The sequence below is a fragment of the Nicotiana sylvestris genome, chromosome 12 (genome assembly GCF_000393655.2).
Source record: "Nicotiana sylvestris chromosome 12, ASM39365v2, whole genome shotgun sequence".
NCBI lineage: Eukaryota > Viridiplantae > Streptophyta > Magnoliopsida > Solanales > Solanaceae > Nicotiana > Nicotiana sylvestris.
This window is the reverse complement of record NC_091068.1, coordinates 9,384,086-9,401,030: the sequence shown is the minus strand read 5'-3', so window position 1 is coordinate 9,401,030 and position 16,945 is coordinate 9,384,086.

Below are 16,945 nucleotides of genomic sequence, written 5' to 3'. Positions count from 1 at the left end.
GGGACGGACAACTATTTTACTTACTATATTGAGAGAATTGAGTCAGTATTATCAGATGAGCATATCCTCGAGTTTTCTTTGACTCCCAGTTGTTCTTAGTTGTTATATTATCGGTTCAGTTTCAGTTTCAGTATATTGCCTTACATACTCGGTACATTATTTCGTACTGACGTCCCTTTCTGGGGACGCTGCATTTTATGCATGCAGGGTCAGACAGACAGACGGGTAGACCTCCTCAGTAGGTGTTGCCCGAGATCAGCTTTATCGGTAAGCTCCCCTTCTTTCGGAGTTACCGAGGCTAGCAGTGTGGTGTGTATCTTGTGTATATATGTAGATAGGTTATGGGTAGGTCAGGGCCCTGTTCCGATCATAGTACATCTATTATTAGAGGCTTGTAGATATGTCCTGTCAGTTAATACAGGATGTTGGACTGGTAGGTCCTGTACGTATATTTTGTTGGCTTGTCAGTTGTAGTAAATATGACGGCCTTGCCGGCCCAGCCTTATGTTGATGGTTAGTCAGTGTTAGTCTCTATTCAGTTTTATACTTTACATCGTACATTTTCTTGCAGCCCATGGCCAAAAATATGACATTACATGTTCAAAGTCTCTGAGTCACAGGTAATACGCAAGGATAGTTGAGGCACTGAGTGCCAGTCTCGCCCCTAAGCTTGGGTCGTGACAATGCTTGACTGAGCTGTCATCAAATATTTTCTTCTGGGGAGTGGTCGAGTATAATTGGATCTGTGTTTGATGGAATCCAATAATTCTTGGCCATATAACATTTTTGTTTTCGGATCATTATTCATCAATTTGTCCCAAAAATTATTGTAAAATACCCTGTATAAGCAAGGGATTTGTTCCTCCGTAAATCCTAATTTAGTGATCCATTTATGAATCCATGAGATAGAGAATTCGATAAAGAAGTATATCTGATCAATTTTTTTCTAAATAACATATATGATCTGCATGATATAAATTAGTTAAGAATGGTGAAATTTTTTGCCCATTCTTTGTATAACTTTAGGAATGGCTCAGGCAAGATCTTTATTGTGGGGCCGTCATATGACCACCAATTTAGAAACCAGTTGGGAATAGGTCCAGCAAATATCTTCGCACGTACCTTAATAAACCAGGTATGTTTATGTCTTTCATTGTTATAATAAAACACTCTATCAAATGCCTGGATATAATCCCAATAAGTAAAGTTCATGGGCGATTTATTAAGGCTTATCTGCCTTTCTTTCATTGTGGAAATTCCCCATTCTTCAACAGATATAATCTGTTTGATAATAATTTTTGAGAAGTTATAAACATTCTCATTTGTGTTATAACCTGAAAAGTACTGGAATTTTGCACTACTTGTACTGATGAGAATAGTCTCATAATAAGCGCAGGTTTTATATGATTCCCCAGGTAGTATAACCCGTTAATTAAGTATCTCTGGAATATATTCCATGGTTCATTTTTTCGCTGAATCTCAGAGGTTTCTAGAAGAAATATTATTTCTTTCTTTGGTAATTTTTCGTATGATTTGATATCATCGTTATCCTCTTCTTTAGCAACTGAAGCAAATGTATCATTTTGCTTTTTGGAGGCCTAGTATGCCTGTATATGACATATAATGGACTGTCTTCTGGAATATACATATATATATATATATATATATATATATATGACCCAGTCAGTCGTCCTTCGTTATCCGTGTTTTATGTGATCAAGTTGATTAGTTTGTGTTCGGAGGGGATTTGGTAAGAAATGAGGCACTTAGTCTCTTTTAAGAAGGTTTAGTTTGGAAAAGTCAACCAGATGTTGACTTATGTCTTAGAGGGATCGGATGTGAGTTCTGATGGTTCGGTTAGCTTGAGAGGTGATTTATGACTTAGGAGTGTGATCGGAATTGTTTTTGGAGGTCCGGAGTAGAATTAGGCTTGAATTGGCGAAGTTAGTATTTTGGCGATTTCCGGTTGGTTGGCGAGATTTTGATCTGAGGGTCGGAATGGAATTTCGAGAGTTGTTGAATCTTCGTTATGTCATTTGGGATGTGTGTGCAAAATTTCAGGTCATTCGAACGTGGTTTGGTTGGGTATTTGATCGAAAATGTATTTCGAAAGTTTTTAGAAAACTTAGGCTTGAATTCGATGTGAATCGATGGATTTGGCGTTGTTTGAGGTGTTTTGATGATTGGAACAAGTTTGAATGAGGTATTGGGTTTTGTTGGTGCTTTTGGTTGAGGTCCCGAGGGCCTCGGGGTAATTTCGGATGGCTAACAGGAAGTTTTGGAACTTGAGTGATTGCAGATTTTTCTGCTACTTCTGGTATTTCCGCACCTGTGGATTGGTGACCGCAGGTGCGGTGCCGCACATGCGGAAGGTGAGCCGCAGAAGAGGTTTGGAAAGAATGGCCAGGGACCGCAGATGCGGTATATGGACCGCACATGCAGAGTCGCAGATGCAGCTCGTGGACCGCAGATGCGGAACCTGGTCCCCTAAGTGATTTCCGCAGATGAGGAGAAATGACCGCAGAAGCGGTGGTGGGGTCGCAGATGCGAAAACCTCTGGGCAGAATGTTTTAAGCTTTCATCCGCAATTTTGAGTCATTTTTCCTCCATAGCTGAGCATTTTGAGAGCTTTTTGAGGGTAATCAAAGAGGGATTCAAGGAGAAACGTTTGAAGGTAAGATTTTCGAACCAAAAACTCGTTTCTATTGTAAAATCTACCTAGAAAATCATGGAACTTAAGCTAAAAATGGAAGAAACTAGGGCTTGGGATTTTGAAATTTGATTTGGGGATTTGGAGGACCAATTGGGGTCGGATTTGAGAACTTTTGATATGTATGAACTCGTGGGGAGATAAGGAACTCATTGATGTAAATATTTCTGAGTTTCGAGAAGTGGGCCCGAGGCTCGGGTTTTGCTAATTTTGGGATTTTTGATGTTTTTCAATTGTTTTTGTTTGGGCTTTGTTCCCTTAGTATATTGTGACGTATTTGTTCTGATTTTGGATAGATTTGATATGCGTGGAGGCCAATTCGAGGGGCAAAGGCGTCGCAAGCTAGAGTTGTGGCCGGTTCGAGGTGACTATTGATTGTAAATGACGTTCTGAGGGTTCGAACCCCCGAATTGCACATCATAGTGTTATATTGAGGTGAGACACTCGCTTGATGATGAGCGTGGGGTCGTTTACTATTGGGGATTGTGACTTGTTCCATCCCGATTGATGATTTTACCGCATATTTGACTGAAACTTATTTGTTATCATCATTATTTGGATTGATTGTCATATTTGGGCTTCGTGCCAACCAGTTGAACCCTCCGGGGATTTTTATCACTATTTCCTCACTGTTTTGACTTATTACTTGAACTCAGTCGGACTGTTTTACAACTCAGCCACTTTTACTTGGTTTTGAAACTTAAATGATATATTAAACGATGTTTTGGGCCGAGAACTACTGTTTTACCAATGTCCGAGGGGCTTATGTGATTTTTTAGACTGAGTTCGACCAAGGGCCAGATATGAGGATACACTGATACTGATATGAGGCCGAAGGGTCTGAGATACATATATATACGCCACGAGGTGGCTTGAGTGATATGAGGCGAGGGCCTAGATTTGATGCCACGAGATGGCTTGATATTGCGCTTGGGCCGTAAGGAGCCCTTCCCGGAGTCTGCACACCCCCAGTGAGTGCGGGTACCCAGTTATGATATGAGAGAGAGAGAGAGAGAGAGAGAGCCCGAGGGGCTGGTACTATTCTATGTGTTTACTTTCTTTAATTGTCTGTCAATTTACTGCTTATCTATTGTAGAAGTATCTCATTATGTTTTTCATCGGTTTACTGCTTTCATTTACCTGTATAACTGCTGAATTATAGATTACCCTGTGTATTCGTGATTTCTTATTCTCAGTCGTTATTTATGCTTATTACTCACTAGGTCGGAATACTCACATTACTCCCTGCACCTTGCGTGCAGATCCAGGTGTTCCAGAGGCTGAGTGAGAGTTTTCCAGTCGATCAGTATTATCCAGGAATATCGAGGTAGCTGCATGGCGTCCGCAGCCCTGATTGCTCCCTTCTATCCTATTGTTTTCCGCATTTCCTAGACTGTCTATGTAATAGGTTGTTGAACTTGTATTAGAGGCTCGAGACTTGTGACACCAGATCAGTGTGGGCTGTGTATTAATAGTATCTCTTGACTTTTGCATGTCTAATTTGTTGTTTAGACATTTACTATGTTAAATTGGTAATTAAACTGTGTTAGCTGATAATGGAATTAATAAGAAAATGGGTTGTGGTTGATATTTGGTTCGGCTTGCCTAGCAATGTGTTAGGCGCCATCACGACCGGGGTTTGGGGTCGAGACAATATATATATATATAGTTCAATATGTAGATATAGTATATATAATATATATAAGCTATAGATATAGTTCAAATTAAAGTTTATATTTAATACTTCAAATTAAAGTTACAATACCTTCAACATAATATTTCAAATTAATCTAACAAACTAGAACATTAAGCGTAATACGTCTAATAATTTTAAAATAACACAAATTATCTCAAATCAACTTAAAATCTTAAATACGAATGTCTAGAGAACGCGCAAGACAACTCTTTATATGCCTCCTTAAAGAGCTTGTGCCCTCCTTTCGACGACGAGTGTAGACTCGACTACAGTTATTGCACTTTATTATGTAAACTTTTTCATTTTCTTCTACCACATTAAAGTGTTCCAAAAAAAATGGGTGCAATCTAGAATCACCGGGCATGATTTAACCTGAATTAAGAATTGGATTTTGAGAAATGAGAGATGAGTGAAGATTTGAATACTTCAATTTGAGTTTGAGAAATGAGAGAGATTGATGAATTTGTGAGTAAAAATGAAAGAATGAGGGGGTATTTATAGTTGAGAATAAGGAAAAAGTGTAATTATAAAAATTTGGGGTTAAAACAAAGTTTGGGGGCCAAATGACTATTTTTGAAAGTGCCAAACGGCTAAAAATGCAGTGCAATGGCTACATTTTAAATATTTGACCGTTGTCCCTTTTTAAAAAAAAAAAATTAAAAAATTAGTCGTTGAGCCCGTTTGGCCCGGTTGAACCGGCCGAGGCCCGCCTGCTGGTCCCGGGCTAAACGGTCTCGGGCTCGCGGGCTTTTTGGTAAGGAACGGCCTACTATGGGCTTTTGCACCACTAGAGACCGGCCCGTTTGGCCCGGTTGGCCCGCGATTCCGGGCTGGCCCGGCCCACAATACACCCTTAAATAAAAGTAACAATAGCCCCAGTGGGGTCTATGCTTGACTGCTTGTTGGATTATATTTCACATATCTTCTGCTTTTCTTTTTCTCTTTTGTTTCTCTTCCCTTTCTCTTTTCCGAATTCTCTATTCTCTTTTGTGTCCGGTGGTGAGTGAAACTTGTTTGTTTAAGAAAGAAATAGAAATTGTGTAAAAATGTTTTTGAGAGAAATGAAATAATAGAAAACTCCTTTTGTTTTAAATCCTATCCAAAACCAAAATGAGATTGGTTGACAGAATAGCTTGTATACGGGAGAAACCGGACCCATAAGATGGTCTGGTTTTCAATAAAATAAATCCAATAAGGGACGTGATGACAAGGAGCCGGAATCGAGATAAATGAGTCATCGAAATACGTTATGGGGCATGATACACGCCCTCAAGAATATCGGGGCCATGACCCCGGATCAGTCCAAATCCCTAAAGACTTCAACGAGTGCATTACCAGGCAATCGAACACGATTAACAGAAGGCCATAGTATCCGTGACCAGCTGGATATCACGGCGTGGATTTCGGCATGTACTGGCAGAAATCCAGTAATTAGTTAAATGGAAGATTTTTACATTTTATGAAATTGTACCTAAAGTAGGACTCCCCTACTATAAAGGGGGGTCTGATTATTTATTGGCAACATTGTAACGCATACATACCAACGCAATATACTGTTATTTTCTTATTCTTGTTCATTAGTGTTTAGTCTATGAGCCCGGATCAAGGGCAGATATTTCATCAAGGCTGGAATCCTCCTCCTCAAGTGGTATGATAATTTACTATATCTTTATCTATTTAATTTAACGCAATTTACCGTTTGTATCGAATTAATCCGTGTATCCTTAAAACCACTTACAAATTTAGTTGTTGTATCTGATTTTTAGGATAAACAGTTAGGCACCCACCGTGGGGCTAAGGATAATAGGGGTTTGATACAAATTTTCACAACACACTATGCTTTACCCTTGCTCTTTGAGATCTTAATTTCAGTAAAACTTAAAGATGTCAAACTCTCAGTTTGCTCACCTAAACGTTGATGCTGAATATGGCCACCACGGAGAGAACAACAGTATAGTACCCAGCAAGGAGGTTCACCTTGCTGACCCCAACGGGGTCCCGGTCGTAGATCTAATCGATGCCAACTCGCCATTGATGCTAACTTTCCCACCGACCCAAAAAATAGCATTTGCGGGGGAGCCAAGTCGGTAGCCAGGGATACGCACGGCGGTGAAGGAGATGGGATCAGCTTCCAGGTGATCTTGTATGCATAAAAATCAATTAACCACAGAAGCTATTTGAGATTTATATATTTTTTCAAATCAAAGCATGAAAATCTTAAAATCCACGATATATGCATCAAGCATTTTTTTTTTTAAAAAAAAAAGCAAAATCAAAATAAAATAAATATATTTTCATGTGTAATGTGTACAATCCGATTATCCAACCTAACAGAACTATCCATTGAGCCTTTATGCCAAAGAATTAAACTGAACGATTGGAATAATTCACGACTAAAAGAAAAAATGAAACAACATCATAGAGTATGTTTACCCTAAAATCGGATACTAATTGAATTTATACGCGATTTTAAGGATACGTGATATAACTTGGTACAAATTAAGAAGAATAAATTAATATTAAAATTGACGATAAAAAAATAAATGCAAACCACAAAAATTGAATAGCCTTGGCCCTAGAGTTCAGTCTCCCTTGAACCAAAAGATGTTTCAACTGACTTATAAACAGAGTAACAAGATAATGAAAGCTAGAAAATGACAGTATATTGCTTTGTATTGCATCAATATCATCTGTTTTACAAATGATTAGCCCCTTTATATAGTAGGGGAGTCCTAATCTTGATACAATTTTATATGAGGTAAGAAATCTCATGATTAACTAATTAATCGGCCTCTTCTCAATACATGTCGGGATTTCCGCCGTGATCCTCGTCCGATTGTGAATATTTCGGCTATCCATTATTTGGCTTGGTAAGCTTCCCTCAATCTTGCTCAATCTCTATCTTGCTTGGTTTCGATCTTGGCCAATCTCGATCTTGATCGGTCTCTGTGTCATGAGCTAAACGATCTAACTTTGCACCATGGTTCGATATAACACGAGGTCGAATCTTGACCTATCGTATTCCAATCTCGATTAGTCACAAAAAAGGCAATCCTGGTTTTGACCGTATGCAGATAGTACACTCATTTCTCGGACAGAAAAGGACGAGAAATGATATGAACTTCCAAACCCCGTCTCGATGGGCCATGACGTAGGCAACGAACGTCAGTGATACATCCAAATATGATGTAATCAACCAATCAAAATGTCCAATCGGTCCAATTACCAATGTATTAAATGCATGTCAGTTGGTGGTCGGCCACCATGGGTTCTGAACCGTCACCGGCAGGTTATAAGTACTGTAACCTTCCTCTATTCAAACTTTACGTTCAAAGCTCCTCCTATTCTTGTTTCTCTTCAAAAATCCCTTTGCTTTGCAATTCTTGTACCCAAAATTCTTGAACTTTTAGCAAACCGCATACCATCCTAATTCCCTTTTCTTCAACTCTACAATGGTGAAAACTTCTAAGACTGTACCTCAAAGGAGGCTGCCTTTTCATCACGGACCACCGGCACGGAGCTGCTGCAGAATATCCCCTTGAGGATTTCGTTCTGACAAGGTGCCCTACTGTTGCTGATTTTAAGATTTGAAAGACCTCCTCGGTACCGGGTCGATATGTACCGGTCTCAAGGTGCATATGCACAGTTACCGATGATCTCCTTGCCAATGTTAAAGAGGATTGCAACTGAGTCGATAAGCATGTGGTGGTACCTTCACCCGAGGAATCGATCACTACCCACGTGGAGAGTTTTCTAAGTGTTTACATTTACCCCTTCACGTTGGGTCCCTTAGACCCTATCATCATCGCCTTATGCAAGAGGTACGACGTGACTCTTGGCCAAATCCATCCTTCCTTCTAGAGAATAGTGATTCTCCTTCGATTATTCGTAAGAAAAATCGAGGGATGTCCCTTCACCCTAGATCACCTTATGCGTCTTTATAGTCCCCGACTCTATGGAGGATGGCTGATCAAGCTTGCTCGTTGGGCCAGAAAGGTCCCGTTCTCGAGTATAGACGAGGCTTGGGACTGAGGTTGGATGGGGCGACTTGTCTGTATAAAGACTTCAGACTTGATCCCTGCTGAAGACATGCCATTTCCTGAGAAATGGAACACAAATTGTGAGTAGTACTCTGCCTTGAATGTTCAATTTTGCTATTTTACCTCTTATCTTCTTCCTTATCGATGTTTTTGGTGTTGCAGTTGTGGCCCAGGTGTCGGACTATTACACCCCATATTTTTGTACGTGAAAGTACGTCATAAATAAATTTATATAAGCTTGAAAATGAGATATTACATTCCGTATTTTCATACGTTAAAGTTTCGTCGTAAGCTAATCAATGTAAGTTCGGAATAAGATTATTTTGAGATTATAAGCATTATGCTATTTCAAACAAGTAATGAGTAAATTCGTGAAGGTGAGAGGGTAAGAAAATTAAAGAAAATGAATTTTCGTGAAAGTTTGATATGTTGGAATAAAATGCCCTAGCTAAAATACCCGGTATTTATGGCCTAGTGTCATACAAGGTACCACATGACCATGATAGTGAGGTGTATAAGGTGTGTTAAAAGTGAGTAGTATTTTAAGTAATTTGAAATAATTCTTAATTATATAAATAATCGGGTAATTATTGATTTTAGTGGGAGATTAACAATTAATTAAGTAATTAGTGATTAATAAATAAAGATTTGGATAAGGTTAATAAAGACCAACGTGGCAGCCAAGGGAATTATGTAAATGTGACTCTTTGGCTAGGGGCTAGGTGTCATATTTAGGGGCTTTGTTGGCTAAGTCATCCCCTAAAGTGGGCCCCACTCAAATAAGATAAAAATTCAATCTCCCTAATTCATTAAATGGAGATCAGCTAAGATTCAACAATGGTAACAGATTGGATTCTCAATAATCTAATATGAGCCTTATAACGCTACGGTAACGGGATTTTTCAATTCTAAGGGAGTACAGTGCAATCTTTTGGTGCAATCTTTTTCAAGAATATCATACGGATTTTCCCCTACTTCGATCCGTCATTATGTGATTTGTCGCAACTGACGTATGTTAGAGGGATTGTCAAAAGAATCGGCTCAGGTATGTTAAGGCTATCCCTTCTTTCCTTTTGGCATGATCCATACGATGCAAACGAAACGAGCAAATGCACAACTTTCATAAATGACTCTATTCATAGAAATACTAGAGGTTCCTATGTTCTTGATCCCCATGTGTCTTATTATTCTATCATCTATTCATGGGTCTCAGAAAATACATAAGTTGATAAAGTTTACTTTATGATATTAATCAAAGGCATAATGGTCTTATGACATTTCGAAAGATTTTATTGACGTACTTCTCATGCATTGCATTCACATATACATGTACATTGGCTTATGATCAGATGGCGTTATATATGTGTATATATATGTATATTATATATATAGGATATGGGAAAAGGTTACGGCGTTATACACATACCACCACCTGGTTAGCTGGTATACGTTGATGATTTTATCCATAGTGGACGAGATGATATGATGGGATTCCCTTAGAGTCTTGATGATGTTTATGAACATATGTACCTATGCATGACATGACATTCATACGCATATGCATGACACTATAAGTATTTCATGATTTACAGAGTTATCCAGACTTACAGGTTGAGTCATTTACTCTATAGTTCTTCTATATTTTTTATGTACTTATTTATGTACCTTACATACTCGATACATTATTCGTATTGACGCCCATTTTGCCTGGGACACTGTGTTTCATGCCCACAGGTCCTGATAGACAGTTCGAGAGTCCTCCAAGTAGGCTATCAGCTCAGCGGAGTTGCTTGTTTGGACAGTATGATTTAGACAAGTATGGTTTGGTATGGCGAGGCCCTATTCCGACCTTTATGATAAGTATGTACTCTTAGAGGCTTGTAGATAGATGTCATGTATACGAATACTTGTATGGCCTTGTCGGCCTATATTTTAAGTATATAATGGATCACATTGGTCTTATAGGCCCGTATGTCACATGTATGAGTTTCTAAATCAAGCTGGGTAGTTGTATGTCAGGTATTCCCTCATGTTTACTCTGGTTATCTCATGACACCCCTCCTAGACCACTTACCTATGATGATGTAATAAGAAAGATACATTATGTTGGTACTCGATTGAGTAAGGTACCAAGTACCCGTTGCGGCCCATCGGTTTGAGTCGTGACACGGACGTAGTTCCTGAACTCAAGCAATGGGTCGAGGGCCTGGTGTCACAAAGACCATACTCCGAGCATGCTTGGATGGAATTATCGAAGGGTCGATGGGAGGCCCGTAATCATGGTAATTTTCTCCCCTGATTCAATACTGTTTGATTTCCTTCTTACACTATGGAATTCTTATTCGCTCTGTTTCCTTTTCTATGTCTTCTTAAAGAAGTTTCTATAAGGCCTCCATCCAGTGATGAGGATATTCCTTTTGAGCCCCCTACTTCAAAGCAGGGTGATGGAAATAAGAGGAAAAAGGCCCCGAGTTCCCCAAACTCGAAAAAGAAGAAATCGAAGAAGAGGGCGCGCAAGCCTAGGAGAAGTTCCAGCGCTCTATCCTTGGACTCAGTCCATTAACTAAGGGATGAGTCTGAAGAAGAAAAAGAGGATGATAAATCTAAACTGGTGGCCCGTGTGCAGGCTGGTGTTACGGTACAAGAAGTTCTCGAATCGGCGGGTGCTGAAGTTGAACCATCCCGTCATGAGAAGGTCGGCGAGAGAGCTCTACTGAAGCATTCGAGCTAGAAGAGGTTGAGGCCATCCTGCCCCAAGCTAGGTGGGTCGAGAGAGAAACCAGAGGTGATGGTTCTCGAGCAGAGGAAAGTGCCCCAAGAGACAAGCTTTGAGCGATCGACATCAGCGGTCCCCTCAAATTTTGGACGCCATGATTCATGAGGCCGGTATGTTAGAAAGTAGTTCTTATGAGGGGCCTTAGGGGGCGACTGATATCCACGGATTCTTGGATGGGTTTCAGTCTGCTGCTTTGGAAGACGTCACCGGGCTTGGTGACCTGTCGGTGCCAAGGAAGGTACCGTCATCGGATGCCACCGGGTCTTCATCGAGCCTAAAACTGGTGGATCGATTCCCGACCCTAAGTGTTAATCCTGATCGAAGATGGTCAATAGCTTTCTCTATTTCGAAGGATGTCCGAGTTCTCTCTGCCCCCGTGGGGGTAGCTAGTTACCTTTGGTACTTGGTGACCGAAGAAGATCAGGCAGTGATGGACAAGGCAAAAAGCCCCTGCCTATTCAATGAATCCCAACAAGAATTAAAGTTCGTAACTTTGCATGTCTTTTATCTCATATATTCTAACTTTCAAAGTTGTAAATAAACATAACATCTTCCCTTATGCTTGCAGGCTTCGGTGTTGCATCATGAGGCTTTCCTCCGATACCGGGAGGAATTAACTCACCACGAGGCCGAGGTTTAGGACTTCACTAAGAAAAGTGACACCTACAAGCTTCTCAGTGAGAAGCTTCAGGCCAATTTAGTAATGGCTCGGGAAGAGCATGCCGAGATGGCCGAGCAGGTATTTCGAGTGCTTCACAATAATGAAGATGCATTGAAGATTGTGACTAATGATTCGATCCCACAGGTCCGGCAAAGGCTTGAACATACCGGGGAGCTTCAGTCACAGGTAGATACAATTCAAGTTGCGGCTAAGGAGTTCAAGAAAAATATGGACATCTTAGCCTCGAAAAGGGAAGCTGCCCAAGCACAAATAGAGTCGGCAGAGATCCAGCTCTGAGCTGCAACAGAGAAGGCCTCGGTGCAGGTCAAGAAAATTGAGGAGCTTCAATCCCAATTGGATTAGCTATTTCTAATAAGGCAAACTTGGCCAATGAACTCTAGGCGGCCAAATCTGAGGTGGTCCAATTTAAGGTCGACGTCGAGGCCATCTAGCGCAGGCCAAAAGCATGGTGGATTATGCAAGGTGGAAAGCTCGAAGGAAAGCCCTCGACGGCTTCCATGCGCAGGGCATCGATATACTGGCTGAACTCGAGAACGCCAAAGCAGAAGAAGACAAGGCTCGGAAGCTGGCCTTTCCCGAGGAAAATGTAGAGAGTTTAAGTGAGTCTGAAGGTGGGGAAGATCCCGAGGGCGGAGATTCTGCCTCCGATGAAGACCAGGTAACTTAGGCCTTTATATTTTTTGCTTTATTTTTCATCTTTTTGAGGTTGTTTCGGACATTTTAAATTTTTGAATTAAGCCATTTTGGCCTCTGTAAAGACTATTGGGTAATATACAAGGCTTTCTTTTCCCTTTTGGCTTTCAAATTTTTCCTTTGCTTTATTACTTGTATTCACAAAGGTCAGAATGCCTTAACATAAAATAGCTTAGGTTGCGTAAGTTCGAACAACCCTGCCTTTATAGTATTTTATTTTTGAGTCATCTTGGAGGTTCGGTGTTACCGTGAACCTTCTACCAAAGTAAGTAACTCAGACTATAGTCTGCCGAGGGTAGCCTTTAAACCCGATTATGAAAATTTTGAAGGCCTATTTTTTGTTACAGTTATCAGACGTCTCTGAGCCATATTAATGTGGTTGTAGCCTTTTAATTTGGGCGCAACTCAGTGAGCTTGTTTTCCCGAGTTATCCAAGATTGCCTAAGATAACAGTCCCCGAGTGGGTATGGCCGTGGCCTTTAAAATTCAGGGGTTTCCTAAGAGGCCTTATGCCACCAATAATTAATAGTTCGATATGTTCGAGCTTGTTTTTCGAATGGCAGTCCCCGAGTGTAGGAGTGATCGTCCGAACTCTGGTTATAATCGGCCCTTGAGCTCATTTCCTTAACAGATTGAAAGTATGAAATTGTAAAGTGGAAATTTTTCCAAGACATAAGATAATTGCAAGGAAAGTACTTATCTTTATTCTTGTGAAAAATAGTTATACATGCATACATGTTTTATGCCAGGGCTCGAGAAACCTATATGGGCATGGTTCGTTTGACCGTTGTCCCTTACAACAAATCTTAACTATCGAGACCCTTATATTACGAAGTACTTTCCTCGTAAAAAGTTGATATCCAAGGGTAATGCCCCCCAGTATTCGAGATTGATTTTAGAGGAACCTCGAATATTGTTAGTGCTGTCTTCGACACCGATTCGTGATCGGCCTATGATTCTAAGTTAGCACGATCCATTGTTACCTCGTTAAAAACCTTGCCGAAAAACCCAATTGGGACAAAAATGGTTCAAGGGAAAAAGAGTGGAATGCGTGCTTTCAGACCTAAAGACTTCATGCCGCTCTTTGTCTACCATGTGCAAGTGTTAATCCAAAATAGAAAGAAATGAAATGGGGTTGTACCTTAGTAGTAATATCGTTTAAGGTGAGTTACGTTCCAATTGTTCGGCAGTTGTTCTTCGTTTGTCATTCTGAGCTTATAATATCCTTTCCTAGTGACCTCGAGAATCTGGTATGGTCCTTCCCAGTTCGAACCCAATTTCCCTTCGTTCAGATTTCGGGTAGTGTGACCTTCTTTAGTACTAAGTCCCCAACATTGAAGTATCGAAGGTTGGCCCTTCGATTGTAATACCTCTCGATCCGTTGCTTTTGGGCGGCCAATTGAACAAGGGGCAGCTTGACGCCTTTCATCCAATAGCTCCAAGCTCGTATTCATGGCCTCGTCATTTGATTCCTTGGTTGCATATCAGAATCTGATACTCGGCTCCCCGACTTCGACCGGTATTATAGCTTCGATTCCATAAACTAATGAGAACGGGGTAGCCCCGGTACTGGACTTCGAAGTTTTGCGATATGCCCAAAGAACTTTGGGCAGAATCTCTTTTTATTTTCCCTTGTCGTTAGTCAACCTTTTTGTGAGGTTTTAGATTATGGTTTTGTTGGTCGATTCAGCTTGACCATTCCAACTAGGGTGATAAGGTGTCAATAAGATCCTTTTGATCTTATGATCTTCGAGAAATTTGGTCACTTTACTACCAATAAACTGTTTTCCGTTGTCACATACAATTTTGGATGGTATCCCAAACCGACATATGATGTGGTCTCAAATAAAGTCGATGACTTCCTTCTCCCTGACCTTCTCGTACGCTTGTTCTTCAACCCACTTAGAAAAATAGTTAGTCATAAATAAGACAATTAAGCCTTACCTGGTTCCGATTGAAGAGTGCCAACGATATCCATCCCCCATTTCATAAATGGCCATGGTGATAAGACCGAATGCAACAGCTCCCTGGCTTGGTGAATCATCAGAGCATACCTTTGGCACTTGTCACATTTTTGTACGAACTCTTTCGCATCTTTTTCCATGTCGATCCAGTAATAACTAGCTTTGATCACCTTTTGAACCAATGATTCGGTGCTTGAATGATTACCACAAGTGACCTTGTGAACTTCTCTAGGAACATATTCGGTATCTCCCGTTCCCAGACATATTGCTAGTGGGCCATCAAACATTCTCTTGAACAAGGTTCTGCTCTCGAACAAACTGAATTGGGTTGCATTTGTGTGTAGGGCCCTCGATTCCTTGGGATCCGAAGGAAGTTTCCCGGCCTTCAAATACTCTATGTATTTATTTCTCCAATCCCAGGTTAAATTTGTGGAGTTTATTTTGGTGTGACGTTCCTCTACTACCGACCTTATGAGTTGTACGATCTCCCTCGAGTTGAGCTCGTCATCTTCGACTGATGGCCCTAAATTTTCAAGGGCATCGGCCTCACTATTTTGATCATGGGGAACATGTTGCAAAGTCCACTCTTTGAACCGATGCAACATTACCTATAACTTGTCTAGGTACCTTTGCATTCGTTCTTCTCTGACTTTAAATGTTCCGTTTACTTGGTTTACTACAAGGAGGGAGTCGCACTTAGCTTCGATCACCTGTGCCCCAAGCCTTTGGCTAGTTCGAGACCTGCAATCATGGCCTCATATTCGGCCTCATTATTAGTTAATTTTATAGTTCTAATAGATTGTCTAACTATATTACCTATGGGTGGCTTCAGTACGATGCCAAGTCCGGACCCTTTTACGTTCGATGCACCATCCGTAAAGAGGGTCCAAATTTCCGAAGACGTTCCCGAGTTTGCTAACAACTCTCTTTCGACTTCGAGTATTAGGGCCGGCATAAAGTCGGCCACTAAATCTGCCAAACTTTGAGATTTAATGGTTGCTCGGGGTTGATATTCAATATCGTACCTGCTGATTTCTACGGCCCATTTGGCCAATCGTCCCGAGAGTTTGGCTTTATGCATTATATTTTTTAAAGGGTAGGTTGTCACAACACATATAGGATGGAACTGAAAATATGGTTTTACTTTTTTAGAGGCACTTAGCAAGGTGAGTGCAAACTTTTCTAGGTGAGGATATCTAGTTTCGACCTAATCTAAGGTCCTACTAACATAATAAATTGGAAATTGCATATCTGGTTCTTCCCGGACTAGGACTCCACTTATTGCTACTTCTGATACTACTAGATACAAGTATAGTCGTTTGCCTGCCCTCGATGTGTGAAGCAATGTCGGGCTCGATAAATATCGTTTAATTCTTCTAAAGCCCGTTGGCATTCCGCGGTGCATGTGAAGTTCTTTTTCTTCTTCAGCAACGAGAAAAATCGATGACTTTTATCGGAAGACCTCGAGATGAATCGCCCCAGTGCTGCAATGTGCCCGGTTAGCCTTTGTACGGACATGACATTATCCACTACCATGATATCCTCAGTAGCTTTGATCTTGTCGAGGTTTATCTCGATTCCTCAGTTGGAAACCATGAACCCGAGGAATTTACCTTATCCGACTATAAACGCGCACTTTTCTGTGTTCAACTTCATGCTATACTTCTTCAATATACTAAAGGTTTCCTGCAAATTCTTTAAAAGGCCCTCTGCTCGGAGGGACTTACTAACATATCGTTAATATAAACTTCCATGGATTTTCCTATTTGTTCTTCGAACATTCGGTTTACTAGTCATTGGTAAGTGGTGTAAGCACGTGATTTTTGCCCTATATGAGAATTACTCCCAAAAAATTCAAAATAAAATGATTTTCCTTGGTGTGCAATTTTGAGAATTTTTGTGACATTTTTGGATAATTATTTGTATTTGTCTGTGCATGTTTATTTGTTAAATTAATAAAAAATACAAAAATATGTCGCATTTTGCATGTAGGATTTAATTCTACAATTTTTAGTAATTAAGTTTGTTTTACAAAAATTGAAAATTACAAAAAAAATAGGCATCTTTTTGCATTTTTAGCATTTAATGTCCAATTGTACAATTTTATGCTTAATTATTACTTAATTGTGCGTTAATTGTTATTGGGAGTTAATTTGCACTTTTATAACTTAATTTAGTTCTTAATAATAATTTAAGGATTTTTAGAATTTAGTTTTAGAAAAATAAAAGAAGAAAAGAGAGCAAAAATACAAAAAAAAATCGGAATTGGACCTCTTCTTCAATTTCAAACCACAGGCCCAAATAATTGCCCAACCTTCCCCATGACCCGGTCCATCTCCACACGAGTCGACCCGGTCTGCCCCATAACCCCAATACCCAACCCC